The sequence below is a fragment of the Pongo abelii genome, chromosome 1 (assembly GCF_028885655.2).
Source record: "Pongo abelii isolate AG06213 chromosome 1, NHGRI_mPonAbe1-v2.0_pri, whole genome shotgun sequence".
Taxonomy (NCBI): domain Eukaryota; kingdom Metazoa; phylum Chordata; class Mammalia; order Primates; family Hominidae; genus Pongo; species Pongo abelii.
In genome coordinates this window covers 124401159-124426425 of record NC_071985.2, presented here as the reverse complement: position 1 = coordinate 124426425, position 25267 = coordinate 124401159, and the positions used below count along the sequence as shown (strand labels likewise).

General features: G+C 39.1%; 1 long non-coding RNA gene across 1 annotated transcript in view; it reads left to right on the top strand.

The window, feature by feature from the left end:
- LOC129049830 (uncharacterized) overlaps positions 1 to 24856 on the top strand; it is a 37806-nt gene extending 12950 nt beyond the window's left edge. Inside the window, exon 3 of the long non-coding RNA XR_008513203.1 lies at positions 24654 to 24856. This is a non-coding gene — a long non-coding RNA (uncharacterized LOC129049830). The remainder of the gene's footprint in view (positions 1 to 24653) is intronic.
- Positions 24857 to 25267: the final 411 nt, after the last annotated feature.

Below are 25267 nucleotides of genomic sequence, written 5' to 3'. Positions count from 1 at the left end.
CTCATCCTGGGGATCCTTTCCTTTTCCACTGGGTCTTCCAGGGCTGGTTCACATCCTTCACCTGCAGCCAAACCCTTGCCTTGTGGTTCTGGAGAGTCCAGAGCAGTGAAAGCTCTCGGGAAAAGGAAGTTCAGGGCATGTGAGGTCACAGGGTCACCCTGCAGAATCTGAGTGCAGTTGTCCAAGGTCAGATGTCAAATTTTTCCCAAAGAAAATCAAAGAAGATCCTTGATCCAGGTCATTCTTTCTTGTGGACAATTAAGCTATGAAACCATAAACTCATGACCAAGTTTCTTTCTAAAGACCAAGATCAGCCTTAACAAGGGTAGAGCAAGTGTGGATGCAGATTACAGAAACTGAGCACTGAGCAAAACTTGGGCAGCTCCCACAAAGGCCCATGTAGAAGCTGACTAGGACACTGTCTAAGAAACCTTCTGAGGCAGTTCCAAGATGGCCGAATAGGAACAGCTCCAGGCTACAGCTCCCAGTGTGAGCAATGCAGAAGATGGGTGATTTCTGCATTTCCAACTGAGGTACCGGGTTCATTTCACTGGGGCTTGTTGGACAGTTGGTGCAGGACAGTGGGTCCAGCCCACTGAGTGTGAGCCGAAGCAGAGCGAGACATGGCTTCACCTGGGAAGCCCAAGGGGTCAGGGAATTCCCTTTCATAGCCCAGCAAAGCTGTGACAGATGGCACCTGGAAAATCAGGTCACTCCCACCCTAATACTGCACTTTTCCAATGGTCTTAGCAAATGGCCCACCAGGAGATTATATCCCATGCCTGGCTCGGAGGGTCCCATGCCCACGGAGCCTCACTCATTGCTAGCACAGCAGTCTGAGATCAAACTGCAAGGTGGCAGCGAGGCTGGGGGAGGGGCGCCCGCCATTGCTGAGGCTTGAGTAGGTAAACAAAGGGGACGGGAAGCTCTAACTGGGTGGAGCCCACCGCAGCTCAAGAAGGCCTGCCTGCCTCTGTAGACTCCACCTCTGGGGGCAGGGCATAGCTGAACAAAAGGCAGCAGAAACCTCTGCAGACTTAAATGTCCCTGTCTGACAGCTTTGAAGAGAGTAGTGGTTCTCCCAGCACAGAGTTTGAGATCTGAGAACGGACAGACTACCTCCTCAAGTGGGTCCCTGACCCCCGAGTAGCCTAACTGGGAGGCACCCCCCAGTGGGGGCAGACTGACACCTCACACAGCCGGGTACCCCTCTGAGATGAAACTTCCAGAGGAACAATCAGACATCAACATTTGCTGTTCAGCAATATTTGTTGTTCTGCAGCCTCTGCTGCTGATACCCAGGCAAACAGGGTCTGGAGTGGACTTCCAGCCAACTCCAACAGACCTGCAGCTGAGGATCCTGACTGTTAGAAGGAAAACTAACAAACAGAAAGGACATCCACACCAAAACCCCATCTGTACGTCACCATCATCAAAGACCAAAGGTAGATAAAACCACCAAGATGGGGAAAAAACAGGACAGAAAAACTGAAAATTCTAAAAATCAGAATGCCTCTCCTCCTCCAAAGGAAAGCAGCTCCTCACCAGCAATGGAAGAAAGCTGGACAGAGAATGACTTTGACGAGTTGAGAGAAGAAAGCTTCAGATGATCAAACTTCTCTGAGCTAAAGGAGGAAGTTCGAACCCATCGCAAAGAAGTTAAAAACCTTGAAAAAAGATTAGACGAGTGGCTAACTAGAATAACCAATGCAGAGAAGTCCTTAAAGGACCTGATGGAGCTGAAAACCATGGCACAAGAACTACATGACGAATGCACAAGCTTCAGTAGCCAATTTGATCAACTGGAAGAAAGGGTATCAGTGATTGAAGATCAAATGAATGAAATGAAGCAAGAAGAGAAGTTTAGAGAAAAAGAGAATAAAAAGAAATGAACAAAGCCTCCAAGAAATATGGGACTATGTGAAAAGACCAAACCTACATCTGATTGGTGTACCTGAAAGTGACGGGGAGAATGGAACCAAGTTGGAAAACACTCTGCAGGATATTATCCAGGAGAACTTCCCCAATCTAGCAAGGGAGGCCAACATTCAAATTCAGGAAATACAGAGAACGCCACAAAGATACTCCTCGAGAAGAGCAACTCCAAGACACATAATTGTCAGATTCACCAAAGTTGAAATGAAGGAAAAAATGTTAAGGGCAGCCAGACAGAAAAGTCGGGTTACCCACAAAGGGAAGCCCATCAGACTAACAGCGGATCTCTCGGCAGAAACCCTACAAGCCAGAAGAGAGTGGGGGGCCAATATTCAACATTCTTAAAGAATAGAATTTTCAACCCAGAATTTCATATCCAGCCAAACTAAGCTTCTTAATTGATGGAGAAATGAAATACTTTATAGACAAGCAAATGCTGAGAGATTTTGTCACCACCAGGCCTGCCCTATAAGAGCTCCTGAAGGAAGCACTAAACATGGAAAGGAACAACTGGTACCTGCCACTGCAAAAACACGCCAAATTGTAAAGACCATCGATGCTAGGAAGAAACTGCATCAACAAACGAGCAAAATAACCAGCTAACATCATAATGACAGGATCAAATTCACACATAACAATATTAACTGTAAATGTAAATGGACTAAATGCTCCAATTAAAAGACACAGACTGGCAAATTGGATAAAGAGTCAAGACCCATCAGTGTGCTGTATTCAGGAAACCCATCTCACGTGCAGAGACACACATAGGCTCAAAATTAAGGGATGGAGGAAGATCTACCAAGCAAATGGAAAACGAAAAAAGGCAGGGTTGCATTCCTAGTCTCTGATAAAACAGACTTTAAACCAACAAAGATCAAAAGAGACAAAGAAGGCCATTACATAATGGTAAAGGGATCAATTCAACAAGAAGAGCTAACTATCCTAAATATATATGCACCCAATACAGGAGCACCCAGATTCATAAAGCAAGTCCTTAGAGACCTACAAAGAGACTTAGACTCCCACACAATAATAATGGGAGACTTTAACACCCCATTGTCAACATTAGACAGATCAACGAGACAGAAAGTTAACAAGGATATCCAGGAATTGAATTCAGCTCTGCACCAAGCAGACCTAATAGACATCTACAGAACTCTCCACCACAAATCAACAGAATATACATTCTTCTCAGCACCACAACGCACCTATTCCAAAATTGACCACATAGTTGGAAGTAAAGCACTCCTCAGCAAATGTAAAAGAACAGAAATAATAACAAACTGTCTCTCAGACCACAGTGCAATCAAACTAGAACTCAGAATTAAGAAACTCACTCAAAACCAGTCAACTACATGGAAACCGAACAACCTGCTCCTGAATGACTACTGGGTACATAACGAAATGAAGGCAGAAATAAAGATGTTCTTTGAACCAATGAGAACAAAGACACAACATACCAGAATCTCTGGGACACATTTAAAGCAGTGTGTAGAGGGAAATTTATAACACTAAATGCCCACAAGAGAAAGCAGGAAAGACCTAAAATTGACACCCTAACATCACAATTAAAAGAACTACAGATACAAGAGCAAACACATTCAAAAGCTAGCAGAAGGCAAGAAATAACTAAGATTAGAGCAGAACTGAAGGAGATAGACATGAAAAACCCTTCAAAAAAATCAATGAATCCAGGAGCTGGTTTTTTGAAAGGATCAACAAAATTGATAGACAGCTAGCAAGACTAATAAAGAGGAAAAGAGAGAAGAATCAAATAGACGCAATAAAAAATGATAAAGGGGATATCACCACCGATCCCACAGAAATACAAACTACCATCAGAGAATACTATAAACACCTATATGCAAATAAACTAGAAAATCTAGAAGAAATGGATAAATTCCTGAACACATATACCCTCCCAAGACTAAGCCAGGAAGAAGATGAATCTCTGAATAGACCAATAACAGGAGCTGAAATTGAGGCAATAATTAATAGCTTACCAACCAAAAAAAGTCCAGGACCAGATGGATTCACAGCTGATTCTAACAAAGGTACAAGGAGGAGCTGGTACCATTCCTTCTGAAACTATTCCAATCAATAGAAAAAGAGGGAATCCTCCCTAACTCATTTTATGAGGCCAGCATCATCCTGATACCAAAGACTGGCAGAGACACAACCAAAAAAGAGAATTTTAGACCAATATCCCTGATGAACACTGATGCAAAAATCCTCAATAAAATACTGGCAAACCGAATCCAGCAGCACATCAAAAAGCTGATAAGCCCACCATGATAAAGTGGGCTTCATCCCTGGGATCCGAGGCTGGTTCAACATATACAAATCAATAAACATAATCCAGCATATAAACAGAACCAAAGGCAAAAACCACATGATTATCTCAATAGATGCAGAAAAGGCCTTCGACAAAATTCAACAACCTTCATGCTAAAAACTCTCAATAAATTAGGTATTGGTGGGACGTATCTCAAAATAATAAGAGCTATCTATGACAAACCCAAAGCCAATATCATACTGAATGGGCAAAAACTGGAAGCATTCCCTTTGAAAACTGGCACAAGACAGGGATGCCCTCTCTCACCACTCCTATTCCACATAGTGTTGAAAGTTCTGGCCAGGGCAATCAGGAAGGAGAAAGAAATAAAGGGTATTCAATTAGGAAAAGAGGAAGTCAAATTGTCCCTGTTTGCAGATGACATGATTGTATATCTAGAAAACCCCGTAGTCTCAGCCCAAAATCTCCTCAAGCTGATCCATCAAAAGGGTGGTTCAAAAAGCAGAAATGTACTGTTTCACAGTTCTGGATTCTAAACGTTCAAGATCAAGATTGGATCCCAATAAGAGCTCTCTTCCCAGCTTGTAGATGCACACGGACTCTGTGTCCCCACATGGCCTTCTCACTGTGTGTGATTTGTGGGAGGAGGGGTGGTGTGAACAAGCTCCCTGAGTTTCCTCTTAGAAGGACACTAATCCTATCAGATCAGGGCCCCATGCTTATGACCTCACTAATCTTAATCACTTCCTTAAAGGCCTTGTCACTATGTAAGTCACCCTGAGGTTAGGGCTTCAACATGTACATTCTGGAAGGCTATAAACCTTCAGTTCTGGCTCCTCCTCAGCCTGCTCCCCACATTTAGATATCAGCAGCTCCCAGCTCTGTGGGAGCCTCACAGGCACTGGATCATCAGGTTCTTCTCCCTCAGAGTTTCTCCTCCTCTCTCTGTTTCAGATCCCTCTGCAGTGGCACTTGCATTGTATTTCTTTATATTTTCCCCCTTCCTTGCATTCTTTTCTTCTTTCTGTTTTCTTTCTATGTAATTCTATACATGTAACATTAAGGCATTTGTCAAATGAAGAGACCACCTCATAATTTCTGCATTAATAAACACAAGTCTGCATTTATTGCTTCTTAAAGGGAGGGAGCTATGCTGATCATTCAGTCTCTCTGAGACTGGACTTAGAATTTGTGGAAAGTGTGTGGTTCAGAGACTGGTTAAGGGAACAGACATCAGTGAGCTTGTGTTGATTGGTTGGCACTCGGAGCTGCTCATTGGACAGAGTTGCTCTCATCTGGCTTACTTTCAGAAGTGAGGGGCAAGCACTGACTGAGGGGCTTGCGGAAATATGTTCACCGAGGTGAGTGGCTGTGGTAGGCAGAGTAAACTCCCCTAAAGGGTTGCTGCAACCTCTATAAGTAAGAGGAATTGGATTTCACTCTCCTGCCTGGTAAAACAAAGAAAAAAATAAAACAGACAAAATACACGAAAAGAATATTTTCAAAATTATGGATATCAGGCGAAAAAGGACATCAGGCAAAAAAGTAATCCCTGAAGAAGGGCCCCAAACAGGTGAGCCCTATAATTGCTCTAACTTACTGCCTTGAGAGGGTTTCCAATTTAGGCACAGGGAGGGGAAAGTGAAGAGGAGCTCAGTGAGCCTTTTGAGTTGAGGACACTGAGCTGAGAGTCCAGGGAAGCCAAGATAGCATAGAGTCCATAGAGAGAGTAGCAGGGTGGAGCAAGCTGTGGAAACTAAATCAGAAAGAACTGCAGAACATGACCCAGCATGCAGCACAGTGCTGATCCATATGAGGACGCCACTCAGGTTCAGAGGAAAAATCATTTGAAAAGATTAGAGAGAACAGTGCCTGGAACTCATACAGAGCTAGAATCATGCCTATTTCCCAAAGGATGACTGAAAAAAAAGGCCTCATAATTCACAAGGCATAGAGTAGCGAACTCAGGAAGGTTTTGTCTCAGTATAAGAACTAATTACCCCTAGGCTGAGCACTGCTGTGGACCTCTTGAAACAAATCGTAAAAGCAAGACCTGAAATGATCAAACTGTTTGACAGTAACTTGACTGCCTTCCTTAACAAAACTCAAAGTTATAGCGACACAAAAATATGCAGCAACCAACAAAGTAAAATTCACAGTGTCTAGTTTTCTATCAAACTTTTGAGCCACACTAAAACAGGGAAATGACCATAATGAAGGGACAAATCAATCATGTTAAACTGACTCAGAGCTGACACAGGTGTAAGAATTACCAGAAAAGAACATGAAATCAGTTTTTATAACTGTGTACTGTACATCCCCCAAATTAAGTAGACAAAAAAAAAGATATAAAAAGATTCAAGCTAACATTAAGAAAGAAAAACTGGGGCTTGGTGCTGTGGCTCATGCCTGTAATTCCAGCATTTTGGGAGGCCTATGCAGGAGGATCACTTGAGCCCAGGAGTTCAAGACCAGCCTGGGAAACATAGTAAGACCCCATCTCTACAAAAACTAAAAAGAAATAAAGAAATAAAAACTGTGATATCTGAGAGAAAATGTCCTGCAAGGGATTAACAGAAAATTAGAAAATAAAGAAAAAAATATTGTAAATGTTAAGGCATAGCAAAGAAAAGTAGCCAAAAAGAAATACTGAGAAAAAAAAATAAAGGGAAAAGCAACAATGAGCTGTGGAGCAATTCAGCTGACCTCATATATGGGTGATTAGAGTCCATCAAAGACAAACACAGTGATGACAGAAAAACTTTTGGAAGAAATAATAATCCAAAACTCACCAAGCGAGGTGTGGTGGCACGTGCCTGTGGTCCCAGCTATTCAAAAGGTTGAGGCAGGAGGATCAGTTAAGCCCAGGAGTTTGAGAACAGCCTGGGCAATGTAGCAAGATCCTGTCCCAAAGGGGAAAACAACCCCCCAAAAAACAAAAATGTAATCTTACCAAATGTAATAAGAACTATAAATCCACAGATCCAGAAAGCTCACTAGGGCTTTCAGGCACTAGAAATATGAAGAAATGACACCAAGGCATATCAAAAATTGCTCAATGATGATTTAAAAAATCTTAAAAGAAACCAGAGGAAAAACACGCCTTATCTACACTGGAACAAAGATATTTTAAGGATGACATCAGATCTGTCACCAGCAACAATGCACACAAGAATACAGAGGAGTCACATCTTTAAATACTCACAGACTAAAATTGTCCACATAGAATTCCATATGCTGCAAAATTAGCTTTCAAAAAACAAAGGTGAAATAAAGATACATTTAAAAATATAAAATGTGAAACAATTCATCACCAGCAGAACTGTGCTCCAAAAATGTTAAAGGACATCCTTCCTACAGAAGGAAAAAGGTATGAGATGGAAATCTGGGTGTCCACAAAACAATGTCAAGCACTGGAAATGGTAACACGTGAACAAATGTACACATTTCATTTTCTTATTTGTTAAAACTCGTTAAAAGACAATTGAAGCCCTGAGCAGTGGCTCATGCTGATAATCCCAGCACTTTGGGAGGCTGGAGCAGGTGGCTTGCTTGAGGCCAGGAATTTGAGACCAGCCTGGGCAACATGGTGAAACCCTGTCTCTACTAAAAATACAAAAATTACACAGACATAGTGGTGTGCACCTGTAGTCCCAGATACTTGGATGAGGTACAAGAATAATTTGAACTCAGGAGCCAGAGGTTGCAGTGAGTTGAGATTGCACCACTGCACTCCATCCTAGGAAACAGCAAGACTCATCAAAAAAAAAAAAAGAAAGGAAAATAAAAAGAAAATCGATTGTATAAACAATAATAGCAATGGATTGTGGAATTTTTTAATTTTTAAAAAATTTTTATTTTTTATTTCAATAGGCTTTTTGGGGAACAGGTGGTGTTTTGTTAAATGGACAAGTTCTTTAATAATTACTTTCAAGCTTGTGGTGCATCCATAAACTGAGCAGTGTACACTGTACCCAATGTGCAATCTTTTATCCCTCACCACTTCTCATCCTTTCCTCCCAGTCCCCAAAGTCCATTATATCATTATTTTGCCTTTCTGTTCTCATAGCGTAGCTCCCACTTATAAGAGGGAACATACTATGTTTGGTTTTCCATTCCCGAGTTACTTCACTCAGAAAAAATGTCTCCAACCCCATCCAGGTTGCTGCAAATGCCTTTATTTCATTCCTTTCATGGCTGAGTAGTATTCCATGGTGTGTCTCTGTGTGTGTGTGTGTGTGTGTGTGTGTGTATGTATCACATTTTCTTTATCCACTCATTGACTGATGGACATTTGGGCTGGTTCCATATCTTTGCAATAAGCAAATTATGCCACTATAAACATGCATGTGCAAGTGTATTTTTTATATAATGACTTCTTTTCCTCTGGGCAGATACTCAGTAGTGGGATTCCTGGATCAAATGATAGATCTACTTTTAGTTCATTAAGGAATATCCATACTGTTTTCCATACTGGTTGAACTAGTTTACGTTCCCACTAACAGTGTAAAAGTGTTCCCTTTTCACCACATCCAGGCCAACATCCATTATTTTTTGACTTTTTAATTATGGCCATGCTTGCAGGAGTAAGGTGGTATTGCATTGTGGTTTTGATTTGCATTTCCCTGATATTTAGTGATGTTGAGCAATTTTCACATTTGTTAGCTATTTGTATACATATTTTGAGAATTGTCTATTCATGTCCTTAGCCCACTTTTTGATGGGATTTTTTTTCTTGCTGATTTGAGTTCCTTGTAGATTGCTAAAATTCATATGGAGCCATAAAGAGCCCACCTAGCCAAAGCAAGATGAAGCAAAACAAAAACAAATCAGGAGGCATCATATTATCTGACTTCAAACTACACTAAAAACTCTTAGTCACCAAAATAGCATGGTACTGGTATAAATATAGGCACATAGACCAATGAAACAGAATAGAGAAGCCAGAAATAAAGCCAAATACTTACAGCAACTTGACCTTTGACAAAACAAACAAAAACATAAAATGGGGGAAAAACACCGTATTCAACAAATGGTGCTGAGAAAATTGGCAAGCCACATGTAGAAGAATAAAACTGGATCCTCATCTCTCACCTTATACAAAAATAAGCTCAAGATGGATAAAGAACTTAAATCTAAGACCTAAAACCATAAAAGTTCTAGAAGATAATATCAGAAAAACGCTTCTAGACAATGGCTTAGGCAAAGACTTCATGACTGAGTACCCAAAAGCAAATGCAACAAAACTAAAGATAAATAGATGGAATTTAATTAAACTAAAAATCTTCTGCACAGCAAAATAAATAAACAGCAGAGTAAACAGACAACTCACAAAGTGGGAGAAAATCTTCACAAACTATGCATCTCACAAAGGACTAACAACCAGAATCTACAAGGAACTCAAACAAATCAGCAAGAAAAAACAAATAATTCCATCAAAAAGTGGGCTAAGCAACATTCAAATTCAGGAAATACAGATAACACCACTAAGATACTCCTCAAGAAGCGCAACCCCAAAACACATAATCATCAGATTCTCCAAGGTTGAAATGAAGGAAAAAATGTTAAGTGCAGCTGGAGAGAAAGGTCGGGTTACCCACAAAGGGAAGCCCACCAGACTAACAGTGGAGCCCTCTGCAGAAACCCTACAAGCCAGAAGAGAGTGAGGGCCAATATTCAACATTCTTAGAGAAAAGGATTTTCAACCCAGAATTTCATAGCCAGCCAAGCTAAGCTTCATAAGTGAAGGAGAAATAAAATCCTTTCCCAACAAGCAAATGCTGAGGGATTTTGTCACCATCAGGCCTGCCTTACAAGAGCTCCTGAAGGAAGCACTAAATATGGAAAGGAGAAACCATTACCAGCCACTTTGAAAACACACCAAAATATAAATATCAATGACACTGTGAAGAAACTGCATCAACTAATGTGCAAAATAACCAGCTAGCATCATGATGACAGAATCAAATTCACACATAACAATATTAACCTTAAATGTAAATGGGCTAAACACCCCAATTAAAAGATGCAGATTGGCAAATCAGATAGAGTCAAGACCCATTGGTGTGCTGTATTCAGGAGACCCATCTCATATGCAAAGACACCCATAGGCTCAAAAAAAAAAAAAAGGATGGAAGAATATTTACGAAGCAAATGGAAAGCAAAAGAAAGCAGGGGTTGCAATTCTAATCTCTGATAAAACAGACTTTAAACCAACAAACATCAAAAAAGACAAAGAAGGGCATTACATAATGGTAAAGGGATCAATGGAACAAGAAGAGCTAACTATCCTAAATATATATGCATCCAATACAGGAGCACCCAGATTCATAAAACAAGTTCTTAGAGACCTACAAAGAGACTTAGACTCCCACACAATAATAGTGAGAGAATTTAACACCCCACTGTCAATATTAGACAGACCAACAAGACAGAAAATGAACAAGGATATTCAGGACTTGAACTCAGCTCTGGACTAAGTGGACCCAATAGACATCTACAGAACTCTCCACCCCAAATCAACAGAATATACATTCTTCTGAGCAGCACATAGCACTTATTCTAAAATTGACCACATAACTGGAAGTAAAACACTCCTCAGCAAATGTAAAAGAATGGTAATCATAACAAACAGTCTCTCAGACCACAGGGCAATCAAATTAGAACTCAAGATTAAGAAGGCCACTCAAAACAGCAAAATTCATAGAAACTGAACAAACTGCTCCTGTACGACTACTGGGTAAATAACAAAATTAAGGCAAAAATAATGTTCTTTGAAACCAATGAGAACAAAGAGACAATATACCAGAATCTCTGAAACACAGCTAAAGCAGTGTTTAGAGGGAAATTTACAGCACTAAATGCCCACACAGGAAAGCAGAAAAGATCTAAAATCGACACCCTAACATCACAATTAAAAGAACTAGAGAAGCAAGAGCAAACAAATTCAAAAGCTAGCAGAAGACAAGAAATAATTAAGACCAGAGCAGAACTGAAGAAGATAGAGACACGAAAAGCCCTTCAAAAATTCAGTGAATCCAGGAGCTGGTTTTTTGAGAAGATTAACAAAATAGACTGCTAGCCAGACTAATAAAGAAAAGAGAGAAGATTCAAATAGACACAACAAAAAATGATAAAGGGGATATCACCACCGATCCCACAGAAATACAAACTATCATCAGAGAATACTATAAACACCTCTATGCAAATAAACCAGAAAGTCTAGAAGACATGGATAAATTCCTGGACACATACATACACACGCCCCCTCAAGACTAAACCAGGAAGAAGTCAAATCCCTGAATAGACCAATAACAAGTTCTCAAATTGAGGCAGTATTAGCCTACCAACCAAAAAAAAGTCCAGGACCAGACAGACTCATGCCAAATACTACCAGAGGTACAAAGAGGAGCTGGTACTATTCCTTCTGAAACTATTCCATACAATAGAAAAAGAGGGACTCCTCCCTAACTCATTTTATGAGGCCAGCATCGTCCTGATAGCAAAACCTGGCAGAGACACAACAAAAAAGAAAATTTCAGGCCAATATTCCTGATGAATATCCATGCAAAAATCTTCAATAAAATACTGGCAAACTGAATCCAGCAGCACATAAATAAGTTTATCCACCACTATCAAATTAGCTTCATCCTGGGATGCAAGGCTGGTTCAACATAGGCAAATCAATAAATGTAATCCTTCACATAAACAGAACCAATGACAAAAGCTACATTGCTACATTATTCTCTCAATAGATGCAGAAAAGGCCTTCAATAAAATTCAACACCCCTTCATGCTAAAAACTCTCAGTAAACTAGGTATTGATGGAACCTATCTCAAAATAATAAGAGCTATTTATGACAAACCCATAGCCAATATCATACTGAGTGGGCAAAAGCTGGAAGCATTCCATTTGAAAACCAGCACAAGACAAGGGTACCTTCTCTCACCACTCCTATTCAACATAGTACTGGAAGTTCTGGCCAGGGCAATCAGGCAAGAGAAAGAAATAAAGCGTATTCAAATAGGAAGACAGGAAGTCAAATTGTCTGTTTGCAGAAGACATGATTGTATATTTAGAAAACTGCATCGTCTCAGCCCCAAAACTCCTTAAGCTCATAAGCAACTTCAACAGAGTCTCAGGATAAAAAATCAATGTGCAAAAATCAAAAGCATTCTTGTACACCAATAATAGACAAGCAGAGAGCCAAATCATGCATGAACTCTCATTCACAATTGCTACAAAGAAAATAAAATATCTAGGAATACAACTTATAAGGGACGTGAAGGACCTCTTCAAGGAGAACTACAAACCACTGCTCAAGGAAATAAGAGAGGACACAAACAAATGGAAAAACATTCCATGCTCATGGATAGGAAGAATCAATGTTATGAAAATGGCCACACTGCCCAAAGTAAGTTATAGATTCAATTCTATTCCCATCAAGCTACCATTGACTTTCTTCACATAACTAGAAAAAATGACTTTAAATTTTATATGGAACCAAAAAAAGAGCCCATACAGCGAAGACAATCCTAAGCAAAAAGAACAAAGCTGGAGGCATCATGCTACGTGACTTCACACGAGGCTACAGTAAGCAAAACAGCATGGTACTGGTACCAAAACAGATATATAGACCACTGGAACAGAACAGAGGCCTCAGAAGTAACACCACACATATACAACCATCTGATCTTCGACAACCCTGACAAAACAAGCAATGAGGAAAGGATTCCCTATTTAATAAATGGTGCTAGGAAAACTGGCTAGCCATATGCAGAAAACAGAAACTGGACCCTTTCCTTACATCTTATACAAAAATTAACTCAAGATTGATTAAATAGTTAAACCTGAAACCTAAAACCATAAAAACCCTAAAAGAAAACCTACACAATACCATTTAGGACACTGGCATGGGCAAAGATCTAACGACTAACACACCAAAAGCAATGGCAACAAAAGCCAAAATTGACCAATGGGATCTAATTAAACTAAAAAGCTTCTGTTCTGAAAAAAAAAAAAAAAAAAAAAAAAAAAAAGAACAAAAAAAACTATCATTAGAGTGAATAGGCAACCTACAGAATGTGAGAAAATTTTTGCAATCTATCCATCTGACAAAGGTCTAATATCCAGAATCTACAAGCAAGTTAAACATATTTACAAGAAAAAAAACAAACAACCTCATCAAAAAGTGGCTGAAGGATATGAACAGACACTTGTCAAAAGAAGACGTTTATATGGCCAACAAACATGAAAAAAAGCTCATCATCACTGGTCATTAAAGAAATGCAAATCAGGCTGGACAAGGTGGCTCACGCCTGTAATCCCAGCACTTTGGGAGGCTGAGGCGGGCGGATCACGAGGTCAGGAGATCGAGACCATGCTGGCTAACAAGGTGAAACCCCATCTCTACTAAAAAGAATACAAAAAATTAGCTGGGCATGGTGGCGGGCACCTGTAGTCCCAGCTACTCAGGAGGCTGAGGCAGGAGAATCGCTTGAACCTGGGAAGCAGAGGTTGCAGTGAGCCGAGATGGTGCCACTGTGCTCCAGCCTGGCAACAGAGTGAGACTCTGTCTCAGAAAAAAAAAAAAAGAAAGAAAAGAAAAGAAAAAGAAATGCAAATCAAAGCTACAATGAGATACAATCTCATGCCAGTTAGAACGGTGATTATTAAAAAGTCAGGAAACAACAGATGCTGGCAAGGATATGGAGAAATAGGAACGCTTTTACACTGTTGGTGGGAGTATAAATTAGGTCAACCATTGTGGAAAACAGTGTGGCGATTTCTCAAGGATCTGGAACCAGAAATACCATTTGACCCAGCAATCCCATTACTGGGTATATACCCAAAAGATTATAAATCATTCTACTATAAAGACACATCAGCACGTATGTTTATTGCAGCACTATTTACAATAGCAAAGACTTGGAACCCACCCAAATGTCCATCAATGATAGATTAGATAAAGAAAATGTGGCACATATTCACCATGGAATACTATGCAGCCATAAAAAAGAATGAGTGCATTTCCTTTGCAGAGACATGGATGAAGCTGGAAACATCATTCTCAGCAAACTAATGCAGGAACAGGAAACCAAACACTGCATGTTCTCACTGATAAGTAGGAGTTGAACAATGAGAACACACGGACACAGGGAGTGGAACATCACACACCGGGGCCTGTCAGGGGATTGGGGGAAAGTGGAAGGAGAGCATTAGGACAAATACCTAATGCATGCAGGGCTTAAAATCTAGATTATGGGTTGATAAGTGCAGCAAACCACCTGGGCACATGTATACCCATGTAACAAACCTGCTCGTTCAGCACATGTATGCCAGAACTTAAAGTAAAATTTTAAAAAAGTGGGCCAAGGACATGAATAGGCAATTCTCAAAAGAAAATAAACAAATGACCAGGAAACATATGAAAAAATGCTCTCAACATCACTAATTATCAGGGAAATGCAAACCAAAACTATAATGTGATACAACCTTACTCCCGTAAGAATAGCCATAATTTAAAAAATCAAAAAATTATAGATGTTGGCTTGAATTTGGTGAAAAGTGAACACTTTCACACTGTTGGTGGGAATGTAAATGAGTACAACCACTGTGGAAAACAGTGTGGAGATTCCTTAAAGAACGAAAAGTAGATCTACCATTTGATCCAGCAACCCCCCTACTGGGTGTTTAGCCAGAGGAAAAGAAGTCATTATGTGAAAAAGACAGTTTCACACTCATGTTTATAGTAGCATAATTTTCAATGGCAAAAATAGGGAGCCAGCTCAAGTGCCCATCAATCAACAAGTGTATAAAGAAAATGTGGTTTATGTATACCATGGGATACTACTCAGCCATAAAAATGAACAAAATAATGGCATTCACAGCAACCTGGATGGAGTTGGAGACCATTATTCTAAGTGAAGTAACTCAGTAATGGAAAACCAAACACCGTTAAGTTCTCACTCATAAGTTGGAGCTAAGCTATGAGGATGCAAAGGCATGTGAATAATATAATGAACTTTGGGGACTCCAGGAAAAGGGAGAGGAAGGGGGAGGGATAAAAGACTATACATTGGGTACAATGTACAATGTTTGGGCGATGGGTGCACCACAATCCTGGAAATCACCACTAAATAACTTCTCCCTGTAACCAAACACCTCCTGTTCTCCAAAAGTTATTGAAATAAAATAATTTTTAAAAGGGGAAATTAGAAATTGCTTTGAACTGAAGGAAGGTGAAAACATGAAAATGGAGAAGGGAGATTTATAGCATTAAAAGCCTATATTTATAAAGCCTATATTTATAAAAGCCCATAAAAATTTAAAAATGATTTCAAATCAGTGATTTCTGCTTCTACCACAAGAACCTGGAAGAATAAATTAATCTCAAAGTAAGAAGAAAGTAAATTACAAAGATAAAGATGGAAATCAATGAAATAGTGTTGTGGGTAGGGAGTATGTTCTCATTTTGTACTATTAGCATATAGCAAAAGTTCATAGCAGTTTTTCTCTCTGCTGCCTTCTGTTAACAAAAAGGTTGCTGGGTCAGACCACACAAGATACAAATCTCCTCAAATCCCACCAAAAATTTTTGAGCAGCTTCTGTTTCGAGCAACCCCCTCATTCTGCAGCCCTCACTTCTTCCCCATGATTTTTTCCTTTTGTCACCCAAAATGTCCGCAGAGCTTCTTCCAACAAACTGACTCTCCCCAGACCTTTATATGGTGCAACTGGTCTCCTTGCACTACCTGAGAGGCAGAGGCTGCCTTCATTTATCACATCTACTATCTGGATTCTGCGGGAGCTAGCAGGGGCAGAGACTGAAAGCCCAGGAACCCCTTCCTCAAGCATGTGACATCGGAGTCACCACCTGCTCTAAGTAACCACCTGCTGTTGACTCAGATTGTTGCACCTCAACATGCAGTGATCGTCACAGGATCACAGGACACCCAACCCTTTGATTTAGCACTTTCCTGTCCTTACTTTCGTATCAGATTCGTATATAATGAAATGGACCCATTGTAAATATGTGACTCTATATAGAGTGTCTCAGCCAGTACCATAATACACTTTTAGAACATTACCTTTACCTTCCCAATTTTTTCCAGTGCTGTTGTAGCGAATCCTACTCTCTCCTCCAGCCCCAACAAAACAATTAATCCGTTTTCTGCCTACAAATGTCAATCTTTCTGGACATATTACATAAATGGCATCAGACCATAGGCAGTCTTTTGTGACTAGCATCTTTCATTTAACCTAGTGTTTTATGATTCATCCAGGCTGTAGCATGTATCAGATTTCTCTCCTTGTTAATTGCTGACTAGAATTCCATTGTGCAGATAATACCACATTTTATTTATTCATGTAACAGTGATGGACGTTTGTTTCCAGGTTTTGCTATCATGAGTAACACTGCAACGAACATTTCAGAACAAGTTTTTGGTGGACCTATGTTCTTGCTTCTCTCAGATTTCTAAGTGTGAAATAGCTGGGTTATATGGTAAACTTATGTTTAACTTTTTTTTTTTTTTTTTTTTTGAGACGGAGTCTCGCTGTGTCGCCCAGGCTGGAGTGAAGTGGCGCGATCTCGGCTCACTGCAAGCTCCGTCTCCTGGGTTCACGCCATTCTTCTGCCTCAGCCTCCCGAGTAGCGGGGACTACAGGCGCCCGCCACCACGCCCTGCTAATTTTTTGTATTTTTTTTTTTTTTTTTTTAGTAGAGACGGGGTTTCACCGTGTTAGCCAGGATGGTCTCGATCTCCTGACCTCGTGATCCGCCCGTCTCGGCCTCCCAGAGTGCTGGGATTACAGGCCTGAACTACCGCGCCCAGCCGTTTAACTTCTTAAGAAGCTGCCAAAGTGGATTTCAAAGTAGTTCTATCATTTTACATTGTTACCAGCAATATACGAAGGTTCCGGTTCTCCACCTTCTCAGCAAACTTGCTGTTCTCTTAATTTTTTTTTTTTATCATAGCTACACTAGTGAGTGTAAAGAGGTATCTTATGTTGTTTTTACTTGCATTTTCCACTGACTAATGATATTCAGCACCTTTTCATGTGGCGATTACCCATATATATGCCTTTAGAACAGCATTAGACTAATGGTTTTACTTCATGTAGTCACTGCATTATTTCATTCTCTTCTTCATTTTTGTATTTTGTTTTTTTATATTTGTTATGTATTACCTCTCAAAAGCTCTAAGGATCTTCCATTGCTGATTATGCTAAAATTTAAGAGTGATTAAGGGGAACTGATTAATATGTTTTTTCATTTTTTTTAAAAAAAGTAAAATTTTAACATTCCTTTGATCATTCATCACTACATGTTATGGCTTAGTCTTTTTCTTATGTGGACTTATTTTTAATAGACAACATATCTTCTCTTGAGTAACCTTTACTTTTCCAAATCAACATTATGCAAAATTATATATGTATATACATATCATATGTACACACATATATACATATATACACACAGATATATGTGTGCATGTATGTGTGTGTTTCATCCGATGCACGATGGAAGACAGTAGCAACATTAGTTTAGTACAGAGTTTTTAATTTAGAGAAAAAATATGTCATGTGGATTAAAATGTTATTTTATATTTCCTTTTCAACTTTTATTTTCGGTTCAGGCAGTATATGTGCAGGTTTGTTACTCGAGTAAGTTGTGTGTCACTGGGGTTTGGTATACAAAAGTTTTTTGTCACCCAATTAGTGAGAATAGTATTTGATAGGTATTTTTTCCACCCCCACCCTCCTCCGACCCTCCACCCTCAAGCAGACTCTGTTGTCTATTTTTCCTTTGTTTCCATGTGTACTCAAGTTTAGCTCCCACTTATAAGTGAGAACATGCGGTATTTGGTTTCCTGTTCCTGCACTGATTTGCTTAGGACCTTCATCTATGTCGCTGCAAAGGATATGTTTATGCCTTTAAAAAAAAAAAAGGCATAGTATGTTATGGCTGCATAGTAGTCCATGGTGTTTATGTATCACATTTTCTTTACCCAGCCCACCACTGATGGGCATCTAGGCTAATTCCATTTCTTTGCTATTGTGACTAGTGCTGTGATGAACATATGAGTGCATGTGTCTTTTTGGAAGAATAATTTATATTCCTATGAGTATATACCCAGTGATGAGATTGCTAGTTTGAATGGTAGTTCTATTTTAAGTTGCTGGAGAAATCTCCAAACTAATGTACACAGTGGCTGAACTAAGTTATATTCCCACTAGCAGTGTATAAGTGTTCAATTTTCTCTGCAACCTCACCAACATCTGTTATTTTCTGACTTTTAATAATTGCCATTCTGACTGCTAAGAGATGGTAGCTCATTGTGGATTTGATTTGCATTTCTTTGATGATTAGTGATGTTAAGCATTTTTTCGTATGCTTGTGGGCCACATATATGTCTTCTTTTGAGAAGTATTTGTTCACCTTGTTTGCCCAGTTTTTAATGGGGTTGTTGGATTTTTGCTTGTTGATTTAAGTTCTTTATAGATTGTGGATTTTAGATCCTTGTCAGATGCATAGTTTGCAATTATTTTCTCCTTTCTGTAGGTTGTCTATGTACTCTGTTGATAGTTTCTTTTATTATGCAGAAGCAATTTAGTTTACTTACATTGTACTTGTCTGTTTTTTCATCGCTGCTGTTGTTGTTGTAATTGCTTTTGGAAACTTAGCCATGAAATCTTTGCCAAGGCCTATGTTCAGAATGGTACTTCCTAGGTTTTCCTCTAGAGTTTTTATAGGTTTAGGTCTTACATTTAAATCTCTAATTCATTTTACATTGATATTTGTATGGTGAAAGGAAGGGATTCAGTTTTAATCTGCATATGGCTATAGCCAGTTTTCTCAGTGCCCTTTATTGAACAGGGAGTCCTTTTCCCATTGCATGTTACTGTCAGCTTTGTCAAAGATCAGATTGTTTTAAGTGTGATGCTTTATTTCTGTGTTCTCGAACCTGTTTCATTGGTCTATGTGTCTGTGTTTGTACCAGCACCATGCGTTTTGGTTACTGCATCCTTTTAGTACAGTTTCAAGTTAGATAGTGTGATGCCTCTGGCTTTGTTCTTTTTGCTTATGATTGTTTTGGCTTTAGGCTCCTTTTTGGATCCATATGAATTTTACAATACTTTTGTCTAATTCTGTGAAAAATGATGTTGGTAGTTTGTTAGCAATAGCGTTGAATCTACAAATTGCTTTATGCAATATGGGCATTTTGACAATATTGATTCTTCCTATCCATGAGCGTGGAATGTTTTTCCATGTCTTTGTGTTGTCTCCAATTTATTTCAGCAGTGTTTTGTAATCTAGTTGTAGAGATCTTTCTACTCCCTGGTTAGCTGCATTCCCAGGTATTTAATTTCTTTTGTTGCTATTGTGCATGGGATTGCCTTCTTGATTTGGGGCTCAACTTGGACATTATTGGTGTATAGAAATAGTACTGATTTTTGTATATCAATTTTGTACCCTGAAACTTGACTGAAGTCATTTACCAGTTCTAGGAGCATTTGGGCAAAGACTATGGGGTTTTCTAGGTATAGAATCATCTTGTCTGCAGAGAGAGAGTCTGACTTTCTATCTTTCTATATTAATGCCTTATTTTCTTCCACTTGTGTGATTTCTCTGGCTAGGGCTTCCAGTCCTGTCTCTACTACCGTGTAGATGAATATGAATAATTTCATATTCATCCAAAGTAAGCTTCATAGTGAAGGAGAAGTCAAATCCTTTTCAGACATGAAAATGTTAAGGAAATTCATTACCACCAGACCTGCCTTACAAGATGTCTTTAGGGAAGTGTTAAACATGGAAGCAAACAAATGTTACCTGCCACCACAAAAACACGCTTAAGTACATAGACAATGACACTATATTCTACCGTGTTAGCCAGGATGGTCTCGATCTCCTGACCTCGTGATCCGCCCACCTCAACCTTCTAAAGTGCTGGGATTACAGGTGTGAGCCACCGCGCCCGACTGATTGGTAAATTTTTTATTACTGATTAAATTTTGGAACTCATTACTGGTCTGTTCAGGATTTCTATATCTTCATGATTCAATATGGTGTGTATATTCCCAGGATTCATCCCTTTCTTCTAAATTTTCTATTTTGTGTGCACAGAGGTATTCATAATAGTCTCAGATGGATTTTTGTATTTCTGTGAGGTCATCAGTGATGTCACCTCTGTCATTTCTGATTGTGTTTATCTGGATCTTCACTGGATCAAAACCAATTTTGGTTTTGTTGATCTATGGATTTTCACATCTGAATTTCACTCAGTTGAGCTCTGGTTGTGGTTGTTTCTTTTTTTCTGTTAGCTTTGGGGTTGCTCTTGTTTTTCTAGTTCCTCTAGGTGTAAGGTTATTAATTTCAGATCTTTCTAACTCCTTGGTGTAGGCATTTAGTGCATAAACTTTCATCACTGCTTTAGCTGTGCCCAGAGGTTCTCATATATGTTTGTTTTCATTAGTTTGAAGGAATTTTTTAAAATTTCTACCTTAATTTCATTCCTTACCCAATGCATTCGGGAGCAAGTTGTTTAATTTCCCTGTAATTATATGGTTTTGAGAGATCTTCATGGTATTGTTTTCAATATTTATTGCACTGTGCTCTGACAGTGTGGTAGGTATAATTTTTTGAGGGATTTTTCCTGAATTTTTTGAGAAATGCTTGATGGCTGAGCATGTGGTTGATCCTAGACAGTGTCATGCGCAGATGAGATAAATGTGTGTTCTGTTGTTGTTGCATGTGGTAGTCTCTAGATGCCTATTAGGTTCATTTGGTCAAGTGTCAAGTATAGGTCATGAATATCTTTGTTTTCTGCCACTGTTCTAACGTGTCAGTGGGGTGTTGAAGTTGCCCAGTATTATTGTTTTGTTATCTAAGTCTTTTTGTAGGTCTTTAAGATCCTGTTTTATGAATCTGGGTTCTCCACTGCTGGGTGCCTGTATATTTATGATAGTTAAGTCTTCTTGTTGAATTGAACCCTTTATCATGGTGTAATGCCCTTCTTTGTCCTTTTTGATCATTATTGGTTTAAAATCTGTTTTGCCTGAAATAAGAATTACAAGCCCTATTTTTTCTCTTTGCTTGATAGATTGTCTTCCATCTCTTTACTTTGAGCCTATCAGTGTCACTGCATATGAGATAGGTCTGTTGAAGACGGCATACAGTTGAGTCTTGCTTCTTTATATTCAACTTGCCACACTGTGTCTTTTAAGTGGGGCATTTAGTCCATTTACATTCAAGGATAGTACTGATAGGTGAGGATTTTGTCCTGTCATCATGTTGTTAGCTGGCTATTATGTAGACTTCATTATACAGTTGCTTTATAGTGTCATTGGCTGTGTACTTAAGCATGTTTTTGTGGTGGCAGGTAACATTTGTTTGCTTCCATGTTTAACACTTCCCTAAAGACATCTTGTAAGGCAGGTCTGGTGGTAATGAATTTCCTTAACATTTTCATGTCTGAAAAGGATTTGACTTCTCCTTCACTATGAAGCTTACTTTGGATGAATATGAAATTATTAACTGGAATTTATTTCCTTAAGCATGTTGAATATAGACCCCCAAATTTCTTCTGGCTTGCAAGGTTTCTCCTGAAAGATCCACTGTTAGCCTGAGGAGTCCCCGCTTTGTACATGACCCAAACCTGCTCTCCAGCTGCTTTTAAGATTTTATTATTTTATATTAACTTCGTAGAATCTGATGATTACGTGTCTTTGGGAAGGTCATCATGTATAGTACTTCACAGGGGTTATCTGAATTTCCTGAATTTGCATGTCAAGTTCTCTAGAGAAGCTGGGGGAAATGTTTGTGGACAATATCCTCAAATATGTTTTCCAGGTTTCTTGCTCTCTCTCCAATTCTTTCAGGAATGCCAATGAGTCGTAGGCTTAGTTTCCTTACAGAATTCCATATTTCTCAAGAATTTTGTTCATTTAAAAAATTCTCATATTTTTACTTTTGTATGCCTGTATTCATTTGAAGCAATGGTCTTTGAGCTCTGAGATTCTTTCCCCAGCTTGGTCTATTCTGTTATCATATTGTGAAATTCCTTATTGAATTTTTCATTTCCATAAGTTCAGTTTGGTTCTCTTTTAAAATGGCTGTTTCATCTTTCAACTCTTCAACTGTTTTTACTGGTTTCCTTAGATGGTGATTCAACCTTCTGTTGTATCTTGATGAGATTCCTTGCCTTCCAAATTCCAATCATATGTCTATCATTTCAGCTATTTCAGTCTGGTTAAGGACCACTGCTGGTGAGCTAGTATGGATGCTTGGAGGTAAGAAGAAACTCTGGCTTTTAGAGTTGCCAGAGTTCTTCACTCATTTTTTCTCATCTGTGTGAGCAGATCTTCCTTTGATCTTTGAAAAAATTATTCAAGATATATAGAAGAGATATGCTATTTGTCAACAGCATTTTTTTTGCAGGCCATTCCCAGGATAACCACAGGAAATTCTCACTGACCAATGTTACCTGACGGAACCTGTATGACAGTCGGGTTTTATAGAGCTAATGTTATCCAATTTTGGATAACATAGAACTAAACTTGTTTTCATACAGCTAAATTATCCAATTTTATTGTGTGTGATTTCTAGATGATATAAAGTTTTGCTCTCTTTAAAAGACAGTTTTCTTTTTTTTTTTTGAGACAGAGGCTTGCCCTGTCACCCAGGCTGGAGTGCAATGGCACAATCATGGCTCACTGCAACCTCTGCCTCCTGGGTTCAAGCAATTCTTCTGCCTCAGCCTCCCTAGTAGCTGGGACTACAGGCACACACCATCATGCCTGGCTAATTTTTTTTTTATTACATGATCCTAGAGGCAGACACATATGTACAGCTTTTCTTTTTTTTTTTTTTTTTTTTTTTTTTTTTTTTTTACAGTTGGCATTGTAATTCTTTTTTTTTTTTTTTTTTTCTTTTATTGTAATTATTATTATTATTATTATTATTATTATACTTTAGGTTTTATGGTACATGTGCCCAATGTGCAGTAAGTTACATATGTATACATGTGCCATGCTGGTGCACTGCACCCACCAACTCGTCATCTAGCATTAGGTATATCTCCCAATGTTATCCCTCCCCCCTCCCCCCAACCCACAACAGTCCCTGAAGTGTGATGTTCCCCTTCCTGTGTCCATGTGTTCTCATTGTTCAATTCCCACCTATGAGTGAGAATATGCGGTGTTTGGTTTTTTGTTCTTGCGATAGTTTACTGAGAATGATGATTTCCAATTTCATCCATGTCCCTATAAAGGACATGAACTCATCATTTCTTATGGCTGCATAGTATTCCATGGTGTAGATGTGCCACATTTTCTTAATCACAAGCATTCTTATACATCAATAACAGACAAACAGAGAGCCAAATCATGAGTGAACTCCCATTCACAATTGCTTCAAAGAGAATAAAATACCTAGGAATCCAACTTACAAGGGATGTGAAAGACCTCTTCAAGGAGAACTACAAACCACTGCTCAAGGAAATAAAAGAGGATACAAACAAATGGAAGAACATTCCATGCTCATGGGTAGGAAGAATCAATATCATGAAAATGGCCATCCTTCCCAAGGTAATTTACAGATTCAATGCCATCCCCATCAAGCTACCAATGACTTTCTTCACAGAATTGGAAAAAACTACTTTAAAGTTCATATGGAACCAAAAAAGAGCCCGCATCGCCAAGTCAATCCTAAGCCAAAAGAACAAAGCTGGAGGCATCACGCTACCTGACTTCAAACTATACTACAGCTTTTCTAAGTGCATAAATAGATTCCTGTTTCTCTTCAGACCAGTGGAGTTGACCAGCTTTCATAGTTCTCAATATGTCATCTCATTTTTTTTCTCACCTCATTTCAGAGAATGGGTGATTTAACTATTTAATTAAAAAAAAACGGGAAAAACGCAGCTTTGAGCTCTACAATATTGAGGCTTATTCTTTGTGGTCAAAAATTCTGAGGTTATGGGGGATGTTATGAAGGCACGCGACAGATCGGAGTTATCTTGAGACACTTTATCTCAAAGGTAAGACAGCAAACACAGCTTCCTCCCCCCCAGCATAATTTTAGAACACCTTTGTTTTCAATAGATTTGCTCATTGTTTTTCTTCTCGCTTACTTTTGGGACCCTGTACTTCCTCCTGATGGCGGTTTCTCTTCTTCTGCAGGTAGGATTGCTCCCACTCACAACAATCTCCAGGGCCCATAGAGCTAAAATAGTTGTCTGGTGGTGGGGCTGATTCATTTAGGAGCTGCCCTACTGCTGCCATGTCCTACTGGGACCTCTTTGATCATCTGACCTCTTTAAATCATTATTTCACTTCAGCTCATCTGTGTGGATTGGGAGAAAGTTGGGTCATTGATAAGATGCATAACACAACTCTTCCTCATTTCTCCTAAAACAGGAGGCAGTATCTGCAATCTTCAGGAAAATCTTCATCTAAGCTCTGAGAACCTCCAACATGGAAAGAAGAAGAAATAAACAGAGGCTGAACTGCAAGAGCTGAAAGAAACTCACTCTGGGCCCTGCAGGTGGGACCCATTCCCTGGAAAAAGGAAGCTTCTCATTAGGGGCCACTAAGGACAAAGGTTAAAAAGTTTGACTCATTCTCTTGTTTTTGGGTTTTTGAGTGTATCTTTACTTTCACTACAAATAAGACTTTTATAGTATCCAATTCACATTATGATGTTCCAAAACACTAGATATTAATACTTTTGCCTTGTTGGGCCCATTCATCTATCAAATAGTAAGATTTATATCCCATTGTGTTGTTATAAGGAGAATGTATTATTACTATATGTTAAAAGATTTTCTTAAATCCAAAAACAACATGATTTTTCTTCTGATTTTAGAATAAATGAAAACATTACTGTTTGAGCCTACTATGTGGGGTCCTATGTCCCCTAGTCTTAGCTGATCCAGGCTGAAACCACAAAACACCATGAACTCAGCAATTTTAAACAATAGAAATTAATTGTTTTCAGTTCTAGAGTCTGGAAAGAACACAATGGAGGCACT